The 8,632-nt window shown below is 42.3% G+C and overlaps 1 pseudogene; it reads right to left on the reverse strand.

Annotated features, from left to right (window-relative positions):
- Nucleotides 1-1,952: 1,952 nt before the first annotated feature.
- LOC103291527 (RNA-binding motif protein, X chromosome-like) lies at nt 1,953-7,567 on the reverse strand (annotated as a pseudogene).
- Between the last annotated feature and the right edge of the window lie 1,065 nt (nt 7,568-8,632).

Genomic DNA, 8,632 nt, shown 5'->3' on the forward strand with positions numbered 1-8,632 from the left:
CAAAATTGAACCTGGGACCCTTCAGTCCACAGGCTGACACTCTATCCACTGAGCCAAACCAGCTAGGGCTCACATTCCTCTTGATAAGACCATTATCTTTCCCCTCCAGATCCTCCCAGAGAATTCTCCATCCAGAAAAAGCCTGCCTAGAGTCCTTTAAAATCTCTGACTCCCTGTCTCTGGGTGCTGGTGCCATTTTGGGGCTCAGCCCATCTGGTTTTCCAGATGACCTAATAAATGTATAATTCTTTACCCGTTTTGGCCTCATCCATTCTTCCTTTGGCGACCCTAACAATGAAATCATAAAGATGAAGTATGTCAAAAGAGACTATAAAATATACTCAGGTTGTAACTGGACAACCAAGGGGTCCGGGCTCCTTGTCACTACTTGAGCCAACTCAGCAGAGACATGGTTGAATCATATATGAACATTTATTCCATTAGTGCCTACAGTATGGGAGAGCAGCAGGTCAGCCACAAAAATCTGCTCTGCATCTCACTATAAGCCAGCTGCTTATATTGGGTAGAAGGGCAAAGATTATGTAGAAAAGTAGAAATTACATTCAAGGGAAAGTGGGATCGTGATAATCATTATAGATTACAAATCTTGTGGGCTGTGGGGTGGGGGATCACAGAAGGTGGGTGCCCCAGGATCAGATTACAGGTAATAGGGGCTGGGGTTGTAAGGAGCAGGTGCTTCCAGGACTAGATTGTCTCAGCCACAAGGTTGTAAATCTTTCCATAATGATAGGCAGTTCTCAGGACAGGAGGATGGACTGCATTCTGATGTTAGCCCCCTTGTCCCAGGGCCTACAACTCCCAGCCAGGTGAAAATGTGCTTTCTAATCAGAACAGAACCATCATGGTTAACAGAGCATGATTAATATTTCTTATAATTATAATTAGTTTCCAATATTCTATTTCTGCCCCTCATAATATGAAAAAGAATGAAAAGCCCAATGAGATCAAATAGCAGCAATCCATTTCCAAAAAAGTATTATACTGGTAGATGTGGGGAAAGAATAAAATATTTACCAGCAGTAGAACGAATATTAATTATTTATTTGATTTTGTCCAAACGTTTTGTTTAGTATTTTGTAGCTGCTTAACACACACTTAAATGGTCTTATTGGGAAAGCGGGGCAGGAGGGGAGGTTCTCGTAGACTCTGAGGGAAATGTCAAAAAGGCAAAATCTAGCCAGTGCTATCCATTTGTTTTGGGTTTACTGTGTGAATAGCACTTTCTTTCTTTCTTGTTGTTAAAAAATATCCTCAACCGAGGATATCTTCCCATTGATTTTTAGGGAGAGTAGAAGAGAGAGGGAAAGACAGAGAGAAATATTGATGTGAGAGAAAGACATTGATTGGTTGCCTCTTGCACATACCACGACCAGGGACCAGGCAGGGAGGAGCCCACAACCAAGGTACATGCCCTTGACTGGGAATCGAACCCAAGACCCTTGGGTCCACAGGCCGACCAAATAGCACTTTCTTTATATAAGCATCTGATCTCAGGTTTTTCATACTGAGAACATTTGAGATTTCAGTTTGAAGACTGCCTGAGGTTCTATGAGTAGCATACCCCAACCACCCTCTAATAGCTAGCTTGTTTATATAGGCAGAGGGATTCATCTCTCCATTTTAGGTGGCTTGATGTTTGTAGATCTTAGAATGCTTGCCTTTAGAGACACTTTTACTTGGAAAATTACAACACTAGTACACAAGTCAAGCCTTAACACATTTAATATTTGCTTATTGAAAGCAATGTCATAAGATTAAACATGTTTTACTTTTTTCCTCACAAGGACATAAAAATTATGGAAGGGGAACTTAACAGGAAATTTTTAAAAGGTTACAAATTTTTTTTTTAGTAGCCCTAGGGTGGTTATGACAGATAGGTTCCGCTTTTTGTTTGTTTCGTTGAACAGGGATTTTGCTGCCAAGTTTTGTTTTTAATATCTGCTTCTGCCTCCCCCTCTGTCAGATCGGCTTCCTGCAGGGCCACCATCAGTTAGTGCTTGGTAGCTTGAAATGCTGTAGGAATCAGGTGGAGAAGGGTCCCCCCTTCCCATTGAAGGGGGAAGCCCTCTGTCTTGTCTGCCAACCCGATCATGATCATGTGAGTAGAGATCATTTTGGCTGCTTAAGTAACTGTCTCAACTTCACCATAACTGCTGTAGTCATCACAGCGACTGCTTTCCACCATAAAATGATGGGCCCTCCTGTAGGTGGAGCACTATGTGAGTTACCATAACTGTAATGTGGATCCCTGTAGGAACCACCACTTGAATGATCTGAATAGTCATGATCACAACTGTAGCCATCTCTATCGCTATAGCCTCTTGATGGATAGTCATCACATGAACTGGAATGACCATAATCACGATAAGTATAATTGCTCAGTGGTGGTGCATAATCTCTTGTATTATGAGAATTTGGATAATCTCTGTGTGAATAGCTGTCTTTAGTAGACTATCTATCATCTCTTGGGAACAAATAAACATCTGTACCATAAGGCAGGTGTTGCCTTCGAGGTGGGCTTTCATTACTATCTCTTCCACGTGATGGGGAGCTCCCATTCCACTGTTGCTGGGATCTGGTCCTGATGGAGCAGACTTTTTTTTTTTTAAGTGAAATTACTTTTATTTTAATACTAGCTTTCCCGTTGCAGGAAAAATCCTGCAATAGGATTTCCTGCTGCACTCTACCCCGCCTCCGTTCCTCCCTTTATCACCCGCCTCGCCTTCTCCTCCAGCCCGCCCACGTTTCCCTTCGGCCCCGGCCCCGCCTCCGCCCCGCCCTTGTCCCCCGCCCTTGCCGCCCGCCTCACCTTCTCCTCCAGCCCGCCCGCGTTTCCCTTCGGCCCCGGCCCCGCCTCTGCCCCGCCCTTGTCCCCCGCCCTTGCCGCCCGCCTCACCTTCTCCTCCAGCCCGCCCGCGTTTCCCTTCGGCCCCGGCCCCGCCTCTGCCCCGCCCTTGTCCCCCGCCCTTGCCGCCCGCATCACCTTCTCCTCCAGCCTGCCCGCGTTTCCCTTCGCCCCCGGCCCCGCCTCCGCTCCGCCTTTATCACCCGCCTCGCCTTCTCCTCCAGCCCGCCCACGTTTCCCTTCGCCCCCGGCCCTGCCTCCGCTCCGCCTGCCCTGCCTTCTCCTCCAGCCGGCCTGCGTTTCCCTTCACCCCCGGCCCCGCCTCCGCCCCGCCCGCCCCGCTTTCTCCTCCAGCCCGCCCGAGTTTCCCTTCACCCCCGGCCCTGCCTTCTCCTCCAGCCCGCCCGCGTTTCCCTTCACCCCCGGCCCCGCCTCCGCCCCGCCCTTCTCCTTCCCCCTGGCCCCGCCTCCGCCCCGCCCTTCCCCCAAGCTTTACTCCCTTCTGCAGCTGTTGGCTTCTTTGGACGCTGTCTTGATATGCAAATTAGCTGCCATCTTTGTTGGGGCAATTTGCATACTCATCCTGATTGGTTGGTGGGCGTGGCTTGGCTGGTGGGCGTGGCTTAGGTGTAGCGAAGGTGCGGTCAATTTGCATATTTGTCTATTATTAGATTAGATATATATATTTTTTCTTGATTTCAGAGAAGGGAGAGGAGAGAGAGAAACATCAATGATAAGATAGAATCATGGATCAGCTGCCTCCTGCATGCCCCACACTGAGGGAATCTGCCGGAGTGTTATCCTGCATCTAGAAGGGTTCAGGAATCTGGAGAAGGGTTGTGAGTAAATTAATAAAGAGACTAGACATGAAATACAAATTTGGAAGACACGGGGGAGCCAGATGGAGCTTAGCTTTAGTAACTAAGTTCTTCCTGAATCTCTGGACCCAGGGCTTTTTATTCACACATTTTTGCCCTAGAGCCATGGTTAGCAAACTGTGGCTCGTGAGCCACATGCAGCTCTTTGGCCCCTTGAGTGTGGCCCTTCCACAAAATACCACGGCCTGGGCAAGTCTATTTTGAAGAAGTGGCATTAGAAGAAGTTTAAGTTTAAAAAATTTGGCTCTCAAAAGAAATTTCAATTGTTGTACTGTTGATATTTGGCTCTATTGACTAATGAGTTTGCCGACTACTGCCCTAGAGCAAAGCAGATATACATATCAAAGGTAAAGTTTGGAAAGCAGTAAAGTATCAGGTTAGGGGAACTGCCTTCGGCTATTCAGCTATTTGGCCAGCAGCAGGTAATAATATGTATCTTTTCAGGTTTGGGGAAATGCCCTCAGCTGTCTGGCAGCAGGCAATAATATGTATCTTCACCCCTGCTGAAGCCTCAAGGTTCACCAACCTTTTGATGAATTTCTTGCATTTATGACTTGCTGGAATTAGCCCCCAGCAGGGATCGAGCCCAAAACCAGGCATGTGCCCTGACCTGGAATCGAACCTGGGATCCTTTAGTCCACAGGCCAATGCTCTATCCATTGAGCTAAACCAGCTTGGGTAAGGAGCAGATCTTTTTGGAGGAGGACCCCCACTTCTCTGTGGTGGTCCTCTTTTTACTGGAAGTGGTACCCTGGAAGAACTCACATTAAAATTCAGGGAATAGCCACTATCATCCATGTGCCCTCCACGTGAGTGAGGTCTCCTGGTCCCTCCACTTCCTCCTCTGCCTCCTCTAAGGCCTCTTGGAGGGCCTCTGCTTCTTGGAGGGGGAGGTGGCCCACTTTTACTACTTTCAAATGATGGATTAGTGTCTTGTTCTACCTTCATGGTTTCCATCTGAGGACTTTTCCATTCATGACTCTAGCTGCTTTCAAAGGTGACAAAAGAAAATCCTCTCAATTTGTTGGTTTCATGATCTTCAAGAGTTTTTCTACTCTTTGCCTATATTTGCCAAATACTGCTTCAAGGGTTTTCTCATTTGTTTCTGTATCGAGGCCACCAATGAAGAGCTTTCTTGGGTGATCAGCTTCAATGATTTTCCCGCCTGGTGAGAGTCTGAGGGGTGACCACAGTTTCAAGCTTCTAAGATCTCATGAACAGGCCTTCCTAGCGGCTCGGCACATGGGAGGGCCACTGGCTCCGAAGACAAGAGAGAACTGCTGGAATTATTGTGCAAGGAGTGAATGGATACATTTTAGACAACAGAATACTATTTTAACGAAAATGAACTATTTAGAGCTATATGAAATAATATAAATGCATCTCTCAATACTAAACAAAAGAAATAAGGTCCTCAAGAATACAAGTAATAGCCCTAGCTGGCTTGGCTCAGTGGATAGAGTGTCGGCCTGCAGACTGAAGGGTCAAGGGCACACACTGGGGTTGTGCAGAAGGCAACCAATGATTCTCTCCCATCATTGATGTTTCTATCTCTCTCTCCCTCTCTCTTCCTCTCTGAAATCAGTTTTTAAAAAAAACACACAGTTTTTAAGTCACATTAAAAAAAGAACACAAATAGGCCCTGGCCAATTTGGCTCAGTGGACAGAGCATGTACAATTCTGGTCAAGGGCATGTATGTACCTTGGTTGTGGGCTCCTCCCTGCCTGGGCGTTGGTCCGGGCGTGTGCAGAAGGCAACCAATCGGTGTGTTTCTCTCACATGGATATTTCTCTCTGTCTTTCCCTCTCTCTTCCACTCTCTGAAAATCAATGGGAAACTATCTTCAGGTGAGGATTAAAAAAATATGAATAATAGAATTTCATATAGTTCTAAAACAAGTAAAATTAAGCTACAATAATCAAAACGGTTTGGTGTTGGCATAAAGGCAGACATATAGACAAATGAAATAGAATAGAGCCCCAAAATAAACGCTTGCATAGATGGTCAAATGATTTCAACAAAGATGCAAAGACCCTTCAGTGGGGGAAAGGACAGTCTTTGCAACAAGTAGTGTTATAAATACTGGTATCCACATGCAAAACAGCAACAACAACAACAATAAAAACTGAAAATGAATCAAAGGCCTAAATGAAAAGCCTAAACGTATACAAGTCTTAGAAGAAAACATAGGGGGGAAGCTTTATGACACTGGGTTTGGCAATGATTTCTTGGATGTAATACCAAAAGCACAGGCTATAAAAGTAAAAATAGATAAATTGGACTCATCAAAATCAAAAACTTCTCTGCATCAAAGGGCACAGTCAATAGTGTAAAAAGGCAACCTATGGAATGGGAGAAACTGTAAATCCTATATCTAGTAAGGGTTAATATCCAAAATACATAACTAATTTCTACAACGCAACAACAAAAAGCCAAATAACTATTAAAAAATTGACAAAGGACTCAAATAAACATTTCTCCAGAGAAAATATATAAATGACCAACAAGCACATGAAAAGATGCTCAACATTACTAATCATTAGGGAAATGCAAATCAAATCATAATGAGGTATCACCTCACATCCAATATGATGGTCGGTATGAAAAACAACAACACAGAAAATAACAAGTGTTGGTGAGGATGTGAAAAAATTGGAACTCTTGTGTACTGTTGGTGGGAATGTACAATGGTGCACTCACTATGGAAAACAGCATGGTGCTTCCTAAAAAAAATAGAATTACCGTATGGTCCAGCAATATTACTTATGAGTATATATATATATATATATATATATATATATGAACTGAAAGCAGCATCTTGAAGAGATAATTATACAATAATGTTCATGACAGCATTATTCACAATAGCCAAAAGGTGGAAGGAACCCAAATGTTCATTGACAAACAGACAAATGACATGTGGTATATTCATTAAAAGGGATATTATTTGGCCTTAAAAAGGAAGAAAATTCTGATACATTTGACAACATAGATAAAACTTGAGGACATTATGGTCTGTGAGAAATAATCTAGTCACAAAAAGACAAATATTATATGATTTCACTTACTCATAGAAACAGAAAGTATGATGGGTACCAAGGGATGTGAAGGGGGATATGGGAGTTGTTTAATGGGTGTAAAGTTTCAGTTTGCAAGATGAAAAGTTCTGGAGCGCTGTTGCACAACACTGTGAATGTATTTAATACTATTGAGCTGTACACTTAAAAATAATCAAGATGGAAATTTGTATGTTACTTGTCTTTTCCACAGTTAAAAAATGTGAGGAATGAGCAAAATGACTATACTGGTTAGAGATACACTTCTATGTGTGCATTTAAATTACAAAGGAAAACGGAAAGTGATTATCATGCAGTCCAGATAGTGGTGATTTCTGGGAGGAAGGAGAAATATACGACAGGGAAGGACACATAGGTTTTATAGAATGCTGGAAACGTTCTATTTCTTGACTTGGGTGGTGGTTGCACATATTCAATTTATAATTTTTCTTTAAACTCTTTATGTTTTATGCATATATATAACAGTTAAACTGCATAAAACAGTTTAAAGAAAATTATGAAGGGAATATATATATAACAAATTACCACACACATTATCTTGCAGTTTGGAGGTCAAAAGTTCTAAAATAAGGCATTGGCAGGATGGCATTTCTGTGGACAGCTTTGGGAATAAACCTTTCCTTGTCTTTTCTAGGTTCTAAAGACCACCTGCATTCTCGGCTCTTAGTGTGGTGCCTTTTGAAGAAGGCTCCATCTTCAAAACCAGCAGCACAGCATCTTCCAATCTTCTCTCTGCTTCTGTCATCACATCACCTTTTCCTGATTCCGACCTTGTCTCCCTTTTCTGAAAACCATTGTGATTACATAGGGCCCAACTGAATAATCCAGGATAATCTCCTCATCTCAAAATCCTTAATTTCATTATATTTGCAAAGTCTCTTTTGCCATGCGATACCTTACCTAATATATTCACACATATTCTAGGGATTCGGATGTGGGCATCTTTGGGAGGCCCTCGTCCAGCCAACCAGCAAGTGTTTTTGTTTGTTAGTTTTTTTTGTTTTTTTTTTTACAATTTTTGTATTGGGTTGTTTGTTTTTTATTACTGAATTTTGAGAGTTCTTCATATATTCCAGTTCAGTACAGAAATCTGTTCTGCAAATATTTTCTTCCAATCTGTCCTTTCATTTTCTCAGTGATACCTTTGGAGGAGCAGGAGTTGTTAATTTTAAAGAATTCCAACTCATCAATTTGTGTTTCTTATGCATTACGAATTTGCTGTTGTATCTAAAAAACTTTGCCTAACCTAGGGTTTCAATGAGTTTTTTTTCCTATATTTCTTCTGCAAGTTTTTCTAGGTTTGTTTGTACATTTAGAGCTATTGAGTTAATTTTTGTATAACATTGGAGGCATGGGTCCTTTTAGGATTTTAATTCTTGAATGACTTATGATGCAAAGACTAAAATATAGCTAGAATTCATCAGCTGCAGTGGTAGTTAGTGGTGGATGTTCTATTCCAGCAGCATCTTCTTGACCAGAGCCCCCTTCATTTCTGTCTTTGAGTATGACAAGGCAGCTGCATTGAAGATAAAGTATTTGTGTTCAACAAAACATAAAAATTCCTAAATAAACAATATCCCAAAATAACATTACCAACAACCCCCCCCCCACACACACACACACCTTACTTAGAAACAAATATGAGATAATACATATTCTTTTCTTTACCACATTTTAAAATGTTTAAATACAGGATTTATTATAGCCATTGAACAAGAATAAGGTTGATTTACATTTCACTGCTAGTTTGAAGAGTTGTATGAAGACACCTGAACTGAACAGTATAATTTTTATTTATCCTAATTATATT

Source organism: Eptesicus fuscus, chromosome 16 (genome assembly GCF_027574615.1).
Source record: "Eptesicus fuscus isolate TK198812 chromosome 16, DD_ASM_mEF_20220401, whole genome shotgun sequence".
Classification (NCBI taxonomy): domain Eukaryota; kingdom Metazoa; phylum Chordata; class Mammalia; order Chiroptera; family Vespertilionidae; genus Eptesicus; species Eptesicus fuscus.